Here is a 19,156-nt window from a genome sequence, read left to right as displayed (position 1 = left end):
GGGCACTTATCCTTCAGAGGGCAAAAGGGCAGGTGCTTGGGCACCACCTGGGTCCTGGGCTCTATCTGTGCACATCCCTGCTAACCAGACGCCCCCATTGTTATTTATTTTTTACATAGTACTGTGGCAATGTAGGCATAGAGACTCTGAGACTAGATTCCCCATGCTCCAATAACAATAAAGTAACACAATGAGACATAATAAAAAAAGAGTGACCGGTGGGTTTGCATTATACAGTTTCTGGTCCCATGCTGGATCTGTGTTCTGCCTTGAAAATAGGTTTTCAAAGATGAATCATTAATGATAGATCCTTATGCCTGAAGGTGAACTTCCCTGTCTAGCCATGTTAACACCACTTTTTCTGACACTGATGCAAAGATATAAATCACTCAGCTGGCATTGTCACAGTAACTTTCCCCACTGATTTAAACAGAAAATCCACCTTAAAATAGATTTTCATCTAACACATATTATTTCTGTGATCTTGGTTCCATCTAGATTTTTGAACACGTAGCTCTCAAAGTTAGAAATGTGACATAAAGAGGAGGAAATAAAATTTGCAATATCATCAACAAACAGCTGTAGAGCATTTTCCATTTGGTAACTGTTGAGACTATGATGGAATGTAGGTCACTTGAGTGGAAAAGCTCAAACAAAAATTATATTTTTCCAGAGTTTTTCTCCAAGGAACTATACAGAAATTGGCTACGTTTACATGCAGCTATTTACGAGGTTTAAAGTAACGCAATTTCCCCAGTAGCCCAGTTTTCCAAGTTTATTTGAAAGTCCAGTTATTTTATTCCCACAGTGGGTGTTACTGTATTCCTTGTGGCTTGACATCAGGTATATAATGTGGTAAAAAAAAAAAAAGGTTTCATTATAACACCAATAAGTGCTGGGTGTTGGCACCACTTTCCATTATATAATGTAGAGACACTATTGCATGTTGTTTTCTTCTTGTTCTGTGATAAAATTTGGATAATTGACATTTTGGAAAAGACAAAGGAAAATCAGCTAGGGTGTTTATATGCGCAAATGTAATTTAATATGTAAATCTGGGTGTTTCAGTAAGGCTATATCTACATGACTGTACTCTGATTAAGTTAATAATTGTGTTTATATAACTGTTGCTATAGTTGAAGTGTTGCTTTAATCAGGTTATGACTGAATTATTAGTGTGTAAATGAACCCATCGGAACAGCTCCAGCTCAGTCTTTTGATGGCTTCACAGATTAGAATTGAGGTGTTCTTGTTTCAAACTTGGGGGAGATTTGTCTATGTTCACAAATCCAAACTAACCTGGACAAGATAGGAATTTTGTTCAAAGGCGACTTTTCCCTTTAAGAGAAAGGAGTCGATCTGGTTTTGATGTGTTGTTCAGGCTCATTGCTAGTTGATTGGTCAGATATGAGAATGCAAAGCATATGTTGCACTGATATCTCCTCAACATTGGTTCTGATAAGGAATCAATATTCCAACAGGGTGATGTATGTCCTTGGTGCAATTTACGCAAACTGGGGTGTTGCAAGTGCAACATCTTCAGTGTGCCGTGTGTGCACGGCAAGCGTGGCAGCAGTCATGAACTATACAATGTATGTTAATGTAGTGATTTTGCCGAGAAGTCTTATTTAAATACAGGGCCAAATTGGAGCACCCTGGTATATTGTGTGTCTGTCACTGGCCTCCCAAGTGGCTCTGAGAGGGACCGGCTAGGCCAGACTGGGGTAGGGAGCGAGGGGGAGGGGACCCCGAGCCGGGAAGCTTCAGTGTGGGCGGGCAGGGTCGTCTGCAGCGTGGCCCGCCACCCCCTGGCTGAGCTTTGAAAAGTGCAATCTGATCCTAATGCCCACCCTCTCTGTCTCTTACAAGCATGTACTGTAATGCAAAGTTCTCCTATTTATATTGTCTAGCCATTTAGAAGCTACAATCTTGAAAATGGTCAGGTTATGTAAAGTCAAAGTGAAGTAAATAAATACAAATAAAAAGCAGATTGTGGTAACTATGAAATTCAAATCATGAAATGCAGTCAAATGAAGCCGCTGCCTTATCTGCAGGGGAGGGGGGGGGGGATAACAATGCCTGTAAAATATACAGACACAACAGCAAGCGCTACTTTAGAACACATAGATGCAGTTTTTCACAATTGTGTGATGTGCCAAAAAGTCCAGTCTCGCCCTTTGTTGAGCATGTGGAGAGGAAGGAACAGGGATAATAAAGGTCTCTTTATGATGAGGCTCCTGCACACAGAGCCACAGAAACTTGAGAAAAAAGATCCATCAGGAGGTGGGAATTACATTGCCCTGTGCCGGGGTGGGAAAAATGAAGCAGGCATTTCTGAGCTGGCTGGCTACATAACCTTCAGAAACATCCTATTTTTCATTAGAGCAGTGTCAGACAGCGATGCCTTTAATAACATTCATCCCCGCACCAAGGAGAGGATAACTCAAGCTTTAGGCACATAATGAATGGGAGAATAGGCCCTGGCGCTGTTAAGAACAGGAGGGCTTGCCAAACTGGTGGCAAGCCTTTCAAGTGCACAGCATCCCCCTGTATTAACGCCATGCAAATGAACAGTCAGCTCGCTTTCAGTGCACAGCATCCGCCTGTATTAACGCCATGCAAATGAACAGTCAGCTAGCTTCCTGAGGTGGCTCGCTAACGTGGCCTTGTTAATTACTGTCATTAGAGCAGGGGCTAGGAGAGAGGACTAACAAGCTAGCGTCCTCATGATCTCTGCATTTTGAAAGTCATCTTCAGCCATAAAAACATGTCAGAACCCCGGTAAGAAAATTGCAAATTGCCAAATTTGCTGACAGAGTGGAAAATTTTCTGCTGACTCTGAGCAGTGGGCCGGTGATGGATGCATTCTTGACACAGTCTTGGTGTTTAGACTTAAGAAATAATGAGTATCAATGTCCCAGCCACGCAATATGCAAAGATGAAAGAACGCTGTGTGGGTTTAATTAAGGGAGGCAGAGGCAGGGCTGCTTTCAAACAGAGTGACCCGGCATGATCAGGTTCTTATTGCTGTCATTTTTGTGCTGAATTATGGCCGGTAAGATACAAGCCTACAGTGCTTTAATAAGACCGACATCATGTCATAACAAGTCAGCTTAAGGCAGCTGCTGCATGGCAAATGTAGCCTAGGGATATTTTTCTTATAGAAACATATAGGCTAACATGTTGAACATTACATTCACATAAGGCGAGAGTATACCATCGAATCAGGGCTTCTTTTTTCTTTTTTTTATAGGAAAGGTTGAATTGCCTCTCACTGCATCATTATAACTGTGGGCGGTGTGAGTATCATTGTTTCCACAGTCCAAGTGAAGTATTTTGTTTTACAAATGCCCCGCGGCAGTTCACACTCCATACAATGGGGGATCCCCCCCCCCCACCACACACACACACACACATACTCCAGAGAGCAAACTAAAATATCTTCCATTATGTCTATGATGCATCAAATCCCTTCTGTGGCCTTGAATGTAGTTTCTCCCCCAAAAAGTAGAGATGACACAGTCAATATATTCCACACACGAGTCTAGGCTCAAATCGTTCTCCCTCTTTCTCTCTGCACCCTCTCCCCTTTCTTTCTCAACTCTGTGATGTTGAGGACAAATCAAAGGCTCTTTTGACTAATGTAACACTGAGCAGACTGAGCTGGCTGTGGGGATAATGAGGAACTGCAGAGATGTGAAACAGACAGGCTGAAATGGATAATTAGGACAGAAAGTTTCAACAGCGACACTCTACAGCAGAACAGGGACATTAAGTTCCATTGGAAAGTTTTATAGATATAGATATATAATTGCTCATCCTTTTCTTACATTCATTACATCTGAGCTCTCAACACCTCTGTTTAACTTCAGATGCAACCCTGGCCTCTGCTAAGAAGAATGTCAGAATGTAGCCAGCATAACTAGCTTTTTAAGTACCTGTGAATCATGCTACATTTAAATTTAGCATAATTATTGTATTGACCTGGCTGTGAAAACACGAACACTTCTTGTCAGCAGCACTGCCTGCGTTTTTACTGATTCTGTAATGCAGTAGCCTAGTTGTGATATGAGTATATAGGTATTTAAAATCAAATGTTTGGTTATATTAGGACAGCGGGATGGAAAGGCCGTCCTTATGTAGGTCTCATATGGCTCTGGAGTATTGAGGGGTATTTCAAGAGGACTGCTAGAGGGAAGTTTGATAATGAGCAGCAGCAGCAGCAGTTAAAAGGCATTTGAGGGAGATAGCATGCCATGTTGCTCTGATGCTATTATGATTAGATTTCTCCTTGACAATATGAAAAGATCAAATCAATATCTACTGAGATTTTGATGATTCGCAAGCCACCCCCCATCCAATCCCCCCTCCCCAGGCAATATTGAGAGAGCATGATCTGACATCACCAGAGCATTATTAAATGAGGGTTTTCTCTGCCACTGTGAAAATATGTACTGTAATGTCGATTAGTGAAATGCTGAACAAAATGACCCGTCTTTTGGATTCTCTCCCAAACGTTGGTGTTTGGGTGCTGATGACAGGACTGATTGTGTTTCACTTTAAAGCAATTCAATTAGGAGTCGTTAGGCCTCTGAGCGATTAGCAGTGGCCTATCGATAGAGAGGAAGGACACACTAATTAAAGGACATTTAAATGTTTCTCGTGTAGAGTAATGGGGAGCAACATAGCATTTAAAATGCCGTTTGGAGGAAAATCTCCTTGCACAGCAAATGACCGCTCTAACATGTTCACTTTGCTCTCCTCAAATTCCCTTTATAGACACACATACAGCAATGGATCCCAGAGGAACACTAAATGTGGTCATACGACAGTCACTGAGAAGCTACCCGCCCTGCTACATTCATTGCAGGTAAATATTCAGTTTATGGTTTTTCACGTTTGAGAAAATTCGAAAAATAAATTGCGAAACAGCTGTAATATCATGGCAGGTATTTACAGTACACATTTGAAATTGAATATAAGTACTCCGCTAAAAGCAAGGACTGCATTATCTTTCATTTTTAATTGACTGTCAATGTTGTGCATCTTTGTAGACGTTCTATCAAAGATGGATAGGTAGTTTCACTGTCTATCATGAAGTTAATGCCATTCTTAGATGAAGGATGGTGGTAGGAAGGTGACTCACTCTAAATATGCTTCCCTTTTCTACACTAGGTCACTGTCATCCTTAAATGCAATCACACTGTTTAGAAATGATCAGGAGCGCTTTTAATGGTATACATCAAAAAGGTGCATATAAAAAGAGGCTTATTATGTAAATTCTAGACCGAACCGCAACTCGTTTGAATCTGATATCTTTCATAGAATCATACTGCATTTACACAGGGTCACAAAATAAATATTTCATTTCCATTGACACTATTTTCATCTATGCTCTTGCTACCTATACAGTACAGGGGCACTACGCCTGCACAGTGTGGCGAAGGCTGCTTTGTGTTAACATAGTGAGAGAAATATTGATTAAAGTATGATAAGAAGAAGCTCCAGTCCCAGGGCAGAGCCTCTACAGCTATGATTAAATATGTGCACCAAGGTAGGACCTATATCTCCCAGAGAAGCGAACCTTGTGTATCTATATACAGCACATTATCTACCCCACTAATATAGAATCAAAGAGTGTGAGAGCTCGAAAACAATACGAGTTCAGAATACAGTAATTATGGCTCTTTTGACATCAAAATAGAGCAGTCCCACGTTACACCCTACTTTATAGAATTTGTAGCCTCGATTCCTCAAAACATCACTGCTAGTCCCAAGTAATTCAAACTAAATCCAAAATGTTTGATCAGTGCAGCTGCTGTGCCTTATCATTGTTTTCTAGCAAATGTTAAATAACAAGATAACATTTGAAACTAGAAGGGCACTCGGAGAGTCCAGACCTCCGCCCTGGCGCCAAGGCCAATAGTTTGTGCTATTATTGCTTGTTCGTGAGGCTTGTTTGTGATTCAGCTCCAGATCTGCTCCAAAATGTAATGGGTTCTTCCTTGGCCCATGCTACATACAGTACACCCTTCCATGAAGCTTCATGAAAATCGGCCCAGTACAGCACCGAAACAAACGGCACCGAATACATAACCTTCTTGGCGGAGACATCATTAAAGGATAAGTTCACCCAAAAATGCTCTTTAGTCCACAAAACAGTAGTGGTGTTTCACAGCAAAAGACCGTTGCAGCATTCTCCTAACAATTGAAGTGAATGGTGACCAACTTTCAAATGTTGAAAACCAAACAAAAAACAAAAACAAAACACCCTAAAACCATAAAATGCCTCCACACTGCATGAAATAGGCCACGCCCATCATGGGGGAAAGCTCTCCATTCACTCCCATACACCAGCGTCATTTTCCTTGAATTAAACATAGCTAAAAGCTGTTGTGTGGTGGGCTGCTCAGACAACAAATGTAAAAAATCGCCAATTAACATTTTTGTTGTACTCCCGAGCAAAACAAGGAAGCCATTGAGAATTTGTGAGAAGAAAAATGTTGATCTAGCTCTCAAGGAAGTAAGTTGAAGTGTTCATCTTCCGTATATATCTTTGTGTGCAACACGTGACATAGGAGAATGCCAGGATTGGGGGGAGTTTTTGTTTCCCCCCCATTTTGGGCATGGTTTCTGAATGATGACGCTCTCCTCAGTGTCTCTATACTGCTCGTCTGGCATAAATAATCCAAGTCTCTGAGATGTCAAGTTGACTTAAAAATGTTATTTTACACCCTGTTTTTAGCTTAAATCTTCACTGTAGCAGGCTAGGTAGCAGCCCCCTTCTTCCCCCTCTTCCTTCTTCCTATGGCTTCAGTGAATATTTCAGCTAACAAAACAGAGTAAAAACTGTCTTTTCAAGTCACCTCTGCATCTTGGGGATTCTGGAGACTTGGATTACACCAGCCAAGCAGTATGGAGCCATTTTAGTTGTTTTTTGTTTTGTTCTTTTTCTTTTTATATTGGAAAGTGATTGATTAGGAGTATGCTGCAATGGTGTTTGGCTGTGAAACTCCAGGACTATTTTGTGGACTAAAAACCTTCACCCGTCATTCCATCAGCATGGAGGTGAGTAGTAGAGTGAGTAAATGACTGAATGTTGATTTTTGGGTGAATTTATCCTTTAATAGTTTATAAGGAAGTTGATTCACTTGCAATTATATTGTACAGATAATGTATTAATGTATTATAGGTATGAACATGGTATGAGAATTCCATAAGACTATGCGAATGTCTGTCACTCAGTGATGAAGTTACACTATTGGTTGGCTAGAACACGTGGTCGGATGGAAACCCGAACATGACCACATGGTCGGCTGGAACATGGTCCAGCCATATACTAGGTTATTCAAAACTGCATACTATACTAGCAGTACGTATTGATGGGCCAAAATGTAGCATGTAGTATGCAGTATACAAACAAAAGCAAAATCTTCAATATGACAAAAATACCCGGATGGCTTACTGATTCGGAAAATAATCTCCACCATGCATCTGACCGGTCTCCCTCGCCTACTGTGTCCCTCCCACAATGCAAAGTTCTGGTACGGTCACAACAACCGCCCGGTCACTTTTGCAACAAAATGCTGGTGAATCTGGTTCCTTCCATGTGATAGGCATTACCCAGCTCTCAGGTAAATGTTCTCGTTTTTTTTAGAGCATAAGGAGATGCTACACAGTAGTGGTGGTTTGGTTTGAGGGGGGAATGAGTTCACATTCCTGAGTGATATACCAATATTTCAGTGCAATTGGGTCTCACAAATCATCATTCAATAATGGTACAAAAGTTGGTGCCAATAGTGGTGCCAATAGTGCAGGCGAGGCAAGGCCACATAGTGGCCGAGCTGCGTATGTGACATGCAGTGGGCGAGCTGCAGGGCGGGTGAAGCCGTGAGCCTGCACAGCGGGCGAGCCTAGGAATTGAGCATGCGTAGCACAAGATTGCTAGTGTTTCAAATAAGCATGCATTTATCTCTCACTTGTCTGTAAAGGGGAGACTCGTGGGTACCTATAGAATCCATTCTCATTCAAATATCTTGAGGTAAGAGGTCAAGGGACCCCTTTGAAAATGGCCATGCCAGTTTTTCTCTTGCAAAAATGTAGCCTATTTGGAGCATTATTTAGCCACCTTCCCAACACGCTAGCATGAGAGGGTTGGTACTGATGGATGTATTAGGTCTTCTAGTTTCAGATGATACCAGCCAGTTCATTCTAGCTCTAAAACTAAGGCTGCTACAGCAATCCGATGGGGTACATCACCCAAATATGTCATATTAATAATGTTAGTAATGCATTCTGGATGTAGTTTGTTACAATAGCGTTACATTTACTTTACATCTGTAAACTTTACATTTGTGGATGGACAACGCTAACACCATTAGCACCATGTTCTGGGATGTACGCAGTAAAAAGAAAAATACAGATTTGAGTGGTCTAACCTAGTTTGTCAGTGGAATATTCAAGCTCTCTATAGTCAAGTATGCTCCATTTGGTAGTTCATTCGCCCAAAAACGTGTGTGTGTGTGTGTGTGTATATGTGTATATATATGCTGTGTGTGTATATATATGTGTGTGTGTGTGTGTGTGTGTGTGTGTGTGTGTGTGTGTGTGTGTGTGTGTATATATATATATATAATTATATATAATTATTTTTTATTTTTTGGGGTGGGGGATGGTATTGAGTGAGGTCGTGGGCCACCAGTTGCCCATCCCTGATCTAAAGTTAGTCTATGGACTCTTGGGTGGAATGCAGCCTTAGCCCATCATGGATCATGATATAAATATGTTCCCATGTTTGTATGAGTTGCATATAAATACAACTTTGAAGCCCAAAATACTTCCAAATACTTGTCCAAAAGTCATGCTTCGTTGTCACACCTAGTCAACCCTTGCATGAAATAAGTGTGAAATAAACGGTCTTCATTTCAATAAATCACAATGTAAACAAAGTTAGAAAGAGGGCAACAGTGTTTCAATGAATGATGGCAATTAGGGACATAGGAAGAGGCAGAGCTCATTCATGTATGCTCACAAATAAGTCCAAAATTGACTACAAGTGATTTAAAAAAAAATGATAGATAAGGTCTTTGATATCAAAATGAAAGGCATTTTTTAATTAATAATCATTGTCCAAAATATAGTTTTAAGTATCAACTCTTACATAATGATATTCCTTGGATTGATTGGGCATTTTGTTTTTGCCATTTTTATGGTAGTTTAGTCCCATTCTTCACATTTATATATATTCACCTTCACATAGATTTGAGTATTTTTCCCTACCTTCTGGTCTTAAGAGGAGAGAGAGAAATAAAACAATCCACATACATATAGGCTTATTACAGCCTATAATGCCATGCTGAATTATAGATACTGTATTGGAGTGTTAATACAGCAAGTAAAGCATTTAAAGGTGTCGTATTATGCATAATGCTCTTGTAATGTGCTTATAATGCTTTATAATCCACACATCAAATTTTATTGTGGTTGATCAATACAAAACTGGCACCTTTACTGCGAGAACGTGTAACCCACTTACTTATGCCATATCATGCTTTCCATATGTTCCAAAATGTTTTATAACCAGAATTTGACGATGCCACCAGGAATTCCAGGTGAAAAATATGAGTCCATACAGACTCATATAAACTAGCCAAAACGTTGGGTCCAGACATGTTTACTACGAATGGGACAAAGCCAGAGACACAGCTGGATGGACTTCACCTCCCTGTAAAGCTTAGACAAGAGAATTATTGTGTAACACGTCACATAACACAAGCCCTTTTGCTGTAGTATGCTGATAAGTACTTCCTTCCCAGCTCACTATTATTTCTACAATGCCCTCTTCGACATTATTGCCATATTATTGAACACGACTCTTAAAAATCTGGAGTCCATACAGTTTAAGGTTTTCAAATGACAGATAAGTCAAACAATAATAAAAGAGAGGAGAGAGCAGGGAATAATGCATCAAGGTAGTGTTTTAATCAGGATGTTTTGTTTTTTTAACTTGCTATTTATACATTTCTTGATAATCAAATTTTGCATGCCGACTGCATTCCTTGGTTTTAGCCACACGACTGAAATAACAGTGAGAAATGTCCCCTTGGTCGGACTTTTATTCCTCACCTTATTCCCAATGTCATTCATTTGCCACTGAAGGTAACAAGCCTTTTCCACTCGCTGCTCTGTAACGGCAGACCTTTAATAGCCATTTCCCGGCGTGGCGAGGGGAGCGAGGGGGAACATGTTTATTTGTGTGTCTGCACATGCCTCTCCAGCGAGTCTCTCTGCTCCACTCACCCAGCTGCTGGCTGGAGGAGTGATTCATGGGCCTGACAGATGCCTGGTGCAGCTGGATCTGTCCTTGATCATCCCAAAAGCCTGGACAGCACTGTCATTCACCATTGCCCAAATTATCTCTGTATTGACTGCAGAACCCTCTGTGACAGCGCCGTAATGGCTAATTACCCAGGATGGTTTGGGTACTTTTAAACCCCAGAGTGTTCTCTTGCTGTCTTGCCATGCTGCTGCTGCTGCTGCTACAGGGCCACTGTTTCCTGCAGCCCCACCTGAGTACCACTGCCTGGAGCCCCACCTGAGTACCACTGCCTGGAGCCCAGAGCAAAACGGCCATGCGGAGGCACATTATCCTCTTTTCCAGAAATTATGCAGTGATGCCCACGTTACAAAATATTGCTCTTGTGGTCTCAGTGGGGCTTGGTGGGTTGTCGCTTGCCACACCTCATAGGAAGGTTTACACACATATATTACCATGTACTCTTTGTCTATCCAGTAACGCTTCCCCTTGTTTTCTCTGAATGTCTGGGAATGTCCTTTGAACCTCTCAAGAAACAAGCACATCAATTATAAAAAAGAATAAAAATAAATCTTGTTAGATTCGAAATATGAAACCCTTAAGAAGGGGAAAAAATGCTCCTCTATGTAAAATTCTACATAAATAGATGTCAAAGAAATGCTTATGTTAAAGTTTAAAGTTTTTATAAAATGACCAGCTATTCAATTTCATCTCAAAAGATAAAGTATACCCGTAAGCATACTCATCTAGGATTCTAAAGCTGAAGCGATACTTTAGACTTTGAGATGAGGAGGGTGACAGAGGGAAGAGAAAGGGAGTGAAGGGAGAGAGACAGTAAGAGGGAAGAGGAAGGTGAGGGAATAGAGGGTACAAAATCCCATCCTGACTGTTAGAGAAGATGATGAGGTCCCCTGAGAACGGACAGAGCAGAGAGGGAGCAGCTTTTCCTCACAAAGACTCCAGTAATTTGCCACATCCTGTCCGCACACCCGGCATGGAAGCCACTCTGTCCTTAATTACCAGGATAACAAACCCATCCCCTCCCTGCTCCTGTGGTCCCGTTCTCCTCATGTTACTTTCCCCTCGGCCAGCATCAGCAGCCACCACCCAGGCTTCCCACTCCTCTCCTTCCCATCAGTGTCGGGGGGTGGGGGTGTGTGGAATGGATGGCCTCTACTGCAATCTGCAGACAGTGGGAAGACGGACACCAAATAACGTGATAAAAGCTGGGGGAACGGCCCTGCCTCAGTTAGCAGCTCTGATCTTGATGGACAGGAGCGCTGTAATGACGACGTGACACCGTGGCCTCACCTGACTAAGCTAGCTCTTCTGACTGCGCTGTTGCCCAGACACAATGGAAACCCTTTATACAAGCCCGCTGCCATTGATGCATTAATTGATAAGATTATTGTTAAATTATGTTGATCACTCCTGGATAACAATTTGTCCTAGTTAGTCATAGATTGTGCAGCAACTGTGTCTAATCTGTAAAATGCATTATATCTTAATTATACTTCTAATCCCTGAATAGATCCTTTAAGGTCCAAAAGATGTCAAACTAAACTTGCATACAAAACCCTCAAATATGCATCATCAGACAGGGCAAACCCTGTGGCTTGTAATATGGCATCACTGTCGTGAGCCAACCACAGCACAGGGGCCATGGCCTTTTCGTCTGGCCGTCGTCTGTCATCTCCAAGATGGCGCCGCGTCTGCCTGGGCTTTATTTGCATTGGCTTTTGCATACGTGACTCCACAGAAACAAAACAAGGGAGTGAGCCAGGAGGGACTCTGTGATGCCGCCTCACTACAGTAGATAATGATGGATCTATAACTCAGAGGGAGTGACTAGGCTGAATTAACATGGGCCTGCCATTGTCACTAGCTTACTAGCCAGTGAGCAGCCAGTGGGAGGATCTGGTATTCCTGGGGGTGAAGGGGTTACAGGGGTCTGTGCGTCTGTGTTACCAGTCACCTGCTGCTAAATCCTATTAGCAAGGCCTGGGGGTTAAACCAACCATCACCATTAAAGACCTGTCAGGGGAAAGCCCACGAATAATACGACTGATTGCTACAACTCACAAATAATAAGGTGCTTTGATGGAGGATAATCAATTAGTGATAATAGGGAGAAGGATGACAATGCGGTGATGTTTCAACAAGAGAAGATGAAAAAAGTCAGTTAAGGATAACAAAATGCTCTAGAAAAAAGATATATTTTAGACTTTTTATTTGATTATTCGCCTGAACTTTATTTTAAAGTAAATAATAAGGATGCCCCATCGCTGTGGTCCAAAACAGAGGATTGCATTTTTTTCCTTCCATTTCTGAATTGATTGACACGGCTTGTAATATAATGGCTGGCAGTAAGTGAAAGCTAAAAATCACACCCAGGTATTGAAGTAAGCGTGCAGGTTTAGTCATAGGCTACTCCTGATTGGTCTATCCCATCCATTCCCAACCTGTGGGCCGTGAAGGTATTGCAAGTGGGCTGCCAAATAATGTGCAAAACACTAATTTTCATGGGGGAAAAATTTAATTATTATTATTATGTCTGAGAATGCATTTCTCCATTGTTGAATCATACAGTTATTTAAACAATTATACTCAACCCGAGGCTCTCGAGCCACATGCGGGTGGGTAGCTGTGGTTGGCTCATCCTTTGTGGGTAGTTGTGGCTCTTTTAAATACTACTTAAAAAAACAAAAAAAACTTAAAGATGTTCTTTTTTGTCAATGTGCCTCCCGAGTAGGGCAAGGTTGCGTACCACTGCCCGGGCCTCACTTTTAGTTTGTGGTTTCTGTCTGTGTGGTGCTGATGGACAGCTCCTTTTTATCATTACAATCAAAAGAGAACACATTACCTGACCTCCGTACTGTTTATGATCAGATGTGGGCCGCAATATTTTTGAGATTTTCAAGTGGGCCTTGACTCAGAAAAGGTTGGGAACCGCTGGTTCTATCCTATTACACTGAAGTACTTCTTCACAGAATATAATGGTTGTAAGTGTAACTCATGACAGCTGGATTCAAATTCTGCATTTTTATAACTGACAATAGTAGGGTTTCTCTTAACGTTTCTGCTGAGCTAGAAATAAACCAGTGTTTTATTTTTCAGGCCTTTATCTCCTCTAAGTGAAGTGGAACAAGTGGAAACTATAAGACGGATATTGTTAGTCAAGGATAGAAAGTGTCAGTCTAAACATGTCCATATGTTTTCTAAAGTGAAGAAAACGAGGTGAGAAAATAAATGGCAAAGCAAGTGTTAAATGAGATGAGAAGTGACAGTTTACATCTCCAGCCACAATTAACACGTTGATGGCGTTTTTCGCCGGGCCCCTCACAGTGATAATGCCTGTTGTCAAATCTGTTTAGCACGCCAAATCTCCTGGAGCCTTCAGCTAGGCAGCAAGCTTTTGACAGATTGAAGGTTCAGAGATAGGCTATCATGACAGATGGAAGCTGGCATCGATGTTCAGCTCTCGCCAATCACAGGGGACCTGCCCCCCTTATTCTGCAGGGCGCAGCTCCGCAACCTTCCCCCCTCTGATGGGAGCGGGGGATGGCATTGTTAAGCAGTGCATCTGTGAGACTCAGTCTCCTCTGATGGAAGCATAAGGCAAAGAGCTCTCAAGCAAAAGACGGCCACTGCTGTAAGCGCATTTCAGATATGATGGGAGCCCAGCTCCAGGGAATAGGGGAGGAGAAAAAGTTTGAAACATTTTGAGGAGCAGAGGAGGACCCAGGAGAGAATAGAGCAACCGCAGCAAGGCTCAGCTATTCAGTAATGCTATCATTAAATTTGATTATCACCTAAACACGAGCAAATGCTGTGCTAGAGTCACAGCACAACAGCATTTGACAAATTTCCATATTGAATATTCCCTGATCGTTCTCTATCTGATTAGTGGATCGACATGTTTTCATCTGACCAGCAGAATCTCACCTGTTTAAATACTTAATATTGATAGGCAAAATCAATTGACATAGCCTTGGCTTGTGTATAAAGTCCTACTTAGAACTCATACCACAGTATGATTACCCTTAATTAGATCCATCTGAAATGGTGGCACTGGAGGAACTCATTAAACTGAGCTTGTTCTAATCAGACAGGCTAATATGGATTTTGCAGACATCAGAAATTGTTCTGAAAAAGAAAAATACACGGGGGCCTCTGAAACACAAGAAGGGATCTGATAATTAAGTATCTGCCATGCACTGATGATATCACGAGTGTTAATGATCACTATAATGACAGTTCACGCAGCACCCAGTTGATTTACAATACACCTACTGTGAAGCACCGCTGTGACAAACACTGCTGCAACAGACACAAGCAAAAACATTAGTTTTGATTAAAACGCCATAAGTTAAGCCCAATAGGCGCTCTGAGGGAAGGGAAAGGAATGAAATGCTTACTTGCACTATATAATTTCCTCAGTTAGATAACTTTGGGATGCAGGGTTGTTGGTTTACTTGCTGGCAGGCAGCCCTCCAAGTTGTTTGGTCTCTCCCTCCCTGTTTAGGCGAACACATTGTTGATTCAGACCCATCATGTTGAGGCTTGAGGTCACCCTGTCTCAGGCTTGGCTAGTTAGCAGCAGCCCACCTGATGGCCCAGAGGAAATCACAGCAGCCGCACTCACAGGAGAGGGCCTGACAGCCAGGCCCCGCACCAGAGAGAGGGGTCCAGCCAGGGGGGTGGAGAGGGGAGGGTCAGTATGGGGGAGGGAGCAAAGAAAGAGAGAGGGTTATGAAGAGGGGGGGGGGGGTCCATGAGAGAGACAGCTCCAGCCAAAGAGAAAGCTATGGTGACTTGTGTTAGGGTCACGGTTACATTAAGTGTGAACGGCTCCGTTAAAGGGGGGGGATAGACAGGCCTCGATGAAAGAAGGATGGATAAACACCATAGACCGTATAAAACATATGGACGGAGTCACCCTGACGTCTCCCATTGGTTTGTGGACTCGTGTTTTGAAGCCTCTAGATTGGCGTTTTGGCCGCTGCCATCTTGGTTCTTGTGTAGTTCACGCGAGACTGCATGAGATCAGGGGTTTCCCTCAGAGCCGCAGCTCCACCTGCTATTGGCCCGTGATCGGCGGGCTGCATGGTCACACCCAAAACATAGGGCCCTATCTTCCCAAAAGCGCTAATTTAGCATTTGCGCTCGTTCAACGCCGTGCGCCATGCAAATTGGAGGCGGACACAAGCACATGCCTGTGATAATTGTACTGGGCATTGGCTGCCACATGCCAAAACAGGCGTTTCAGCGCTAAAATGTAGGATAGATGGCATTACCCTATCGTCAGCAGAAGAGCTTTGAAAAGGAATTCTTACGCGCAAATACCTCCCTGTGCTGGGAGCGCACCCGTAATCTCCGTGCAGCGCAGCGCAGTGCAAAGTAGAATTCCTTTTGGAGATGTCATTATGCACAGCCTAGACATCAAATTATGCTGCTAAAATTGGGTATTAGCAGATAATTCAGTGAGGCAATCAATTATAACTCACTGAGAAACTTTTATCACATCGCAAAGAGGGAAATGAATTGAGAAAACGTGTTGGACAATGAATGGACATAGGCTATTTACCTTCATAGCCCGGAGGATCGTTGGCACCACAGATGATCTGTCAATAAGCTCTCTCTGTCCTCGCACGAGTGAGTACACTCTATTACGCATGGAGAGAATTACAGCATATTGCATGCCTCGCGCAAACAGCCATTGCGAGACGGGAATCTGATTGGTTTTGATTGACGTAATGCCCAGCATTGCCTGACCACGCCTGTGAATAATTCTGGTAGTTAAGACCGCCCAAATCCCGTTTGCACAGGCATTTGGGGGCGCAGATGATTTTGGCACGGCTCTAATTTGCGTCTGCGACAGGTGCCGTGAACGTTTCCGCATCCCAGCCGAGAATTGCATCCCCAACATATTTCGGGGCTTTTTTAACTTATCAATCAGGGAAACTAATCAGGGAGGTCACGTCTACCAGACAATGATATCACTACATTTCGTTACATTTCTGTATAAATCATTACAATATGCTCCCGTGAGGTGGGGATGCTGCCGGCGCTGGGGTGCAAAACTCGGCATAACACCTGGCGGAGCGCGCAAGGCGGACTGCTATCTTCCCTGCCTTAAGGCACGCGCAAACAGGTGCGCAAGCGCTATTAGGGGATAGCGCCTGTCGGAAGATAGGGCCCATAGTCTTTTCTATCATCTATTTTACTCTTTAAATTAAAAAAAAAAGTCACTCCCCGTACACTTGTCATGAAAGGTGAAATAAGCTATAGACCAAAACCGTTTTTTGAACCAGGCTGTAAACATGTTTAATCCTGTTGTAAAGGCATTTTAACATGGGGGTGAACGGGGAACGACTTCCTTTTGGAGCCACCCTCAAGTGGCCATTCAAGGAACTACAGCTTTTACTGTATCACTTCACGCATAGGCTTCATCTGTCCAAGCCCGAGCTTGCCACCTGATAAAAACAGAGCAGGGTTCAGAAAGTGTGTGACTTATTTGTTGGTATGCCAGAGAGAAATGAGGAAGACAGCTGAGGGGTTCAGTCGTAGAAGAGGAAGGAGAGGAGAGAGAGATCGGGCGAGAGCCAGTCAGGATGGGAGTGATGATCCTCATTCAGAGAGACGGAGGCTTGAAATTTGGGGTGAGCGAGAGGGACTATCTGTTCAGTTGGGGATATGGATGGATCCATATAAGGGGTTGGTCTAGTGGGCTAGTTGTCTAGTTTTCCCAACACCTAACAGCACTTTCTATTCAAGCAGCAAGCCAAACTGTGCAGTGTAAATGAAGTGAGGCATCAGTGTAAGTTATCCTGGGGCAGTGATGCTGCTCTTGCAGGGAAAACGTTGGCTGTAAAATGCTGTGATGAACAGCAGACATTTCCAGTTCACAAGTCTCCCAGTCTCTCCTGAGAGTCTGCTTCATCCCTATTATAGCCAATAATAGCCCATTGTAGTCAAATGCTCTTTCTCTTCACTGTGACTGAATGAGGACACATTATTTACTGAGAGGAGACAACGCTAATACACCCGCTTCATTCCACTGCAGAAAATTGCTGACAGGAAGAGGGCAAAAATCATAGCTTTTCCCTTCTAGAGGATGTTACACTTCTTTATATTTATAGTTATGTTTAATAACATCCAGCAATCTGGCTATACACCTCTGGACAACCTCCGCAGCCACAGTCATCACAAGTTCTACTTCTGGGTGGGAGACAGAAGAGGTAGAATTCTATAGTGATTTATTTCCACCTCCTAAGCATGCATGGACTCGGGGTAAGGTCATTCTGTGTTGTATGCAATGGAAGGCAGCCCTTTCTTCAAACTGATTGGATGATGCACGAAACCAAATACGGTAATATCAAACCAGCATAATAATCATATACCCGGGATTTAACATGGAGATTACAGCATTTTTGAAGCATACCATTTTCAAATGTTGTCATATCTCATAGCATTTCTGAGTTATTTGCAGGTAATCTCAGATGTCAGAATGTCAGAATAGGATATAAATTTCTGATTGTGGTTTTCACTGATCATCAGCAATGCACAAATGAAAATGTAAAAAATTAACTAATTAAATGTATATTAATACCCGATAACACTAAACCTAATCTCAACTGATAAAGGCCCTGTGCTCTAGAGCCTATTAATGGGGCAATGAGTGTAAAATGCAGATCAGAACCTCACTGTATCCATGTTCCATTGAGCACAGTTTCTTTCGCTTTCCATTTTGTGCCTATATGTCTAAAGGCATCCAGAGACAAATGCCTCAGCACTAAGTCATACAGCATTAATGCAGTCCGTGGTGCTGCAGCCTCAGAATCTTATTATCTTAGTTGGTTCAGCCTCATTAGCTGTTCTATGCATATTAATGGATGGGAAATGGAAAACTAGAGCCCATTTAAGAACACAACACGCTCAAAGTACTCGCTGCATCAAGGTTCGAGGAAATAACTCACTCTGCAAATTGCTATCATCGGGCTCCTGGCAGAACCCTGCTGTTTTCTTTGCCCAGAAGCCCCCTGGTTCCTTCACAGAGACACAGTTTCATTAACCTGCACTGCATTCAGACGCCATTATGCCTCTAATTATGCTACACGCTTGTGCGAGGAGCCGCCTGCGTTCCTTCTCAGAGAGCATTGTGGCGAGCCATCCTGTCACCCAGGCTGGGGTCGCCCCCGCCCAGCTTCAGGATAGAGACTGAGGAGATGTGCTAATCTCAGGTGCATTGAAGCTGGCTTTGTAGACTTAGGCCGGCTTATCTATCATGGTCACGACTGCATTAGAGGAAAGACCCTAAGTTTGTCGGCATTGAAGTAGAAAGGAGAGCAAATTAAATTCTTCTCATCTACCTCCTCAGCTGTGTCCGGATTGCATCAGTCAAGAAACCCCTTGTACTCTCGAGGGTAATACTCACACCTAGCAATGCACAGGTAACTCTGCTTCATGTCCTGCCTATTCTATTCACCACAATAGCATGTAAAGCAACCACTCTGTGCCCACCGATTTGAAAATCAGGATATTGACAATGTTTTTGCTGTCCTAGACCAAGCACATCTGCCAACAGAACGATGGAGACCTTAGTTGGGGAAACAAATAAAACCTCTGTCCATCGTCTCATTATCCATGAAAGAATCTCCTTGGCTTTCTGTCGGTCTCATCAAAGAGAAAGGAACACATGAACACGTCTGAAAATTCCAACATGAGGGGGAATGAAACGGTTCCCCCAGCGTTGAGCACTGCTCACTCACGGTAGATAGTGAAGGTAAGAAGTTCCTTTGGCAGGTGCTCCGGGCTGTCAGGGCTGGAGATGAGTTCTGC

This window comes from Poromitra crassiceps (assembly GCF_964638095.1).
Source record: "Poromitra crassiceps genome assembly, chromosome: 6".
In the NCBI taxonomy this organism is placed as follows: Eukaryota; Metazoa; Chordata; class Actinopteri; order Beryciformes; family Melamphaidae; genus Poromitra; species Poromitra crassiceps.
This window is presented reverse-complemented; position numbering follows the sequence as displayed.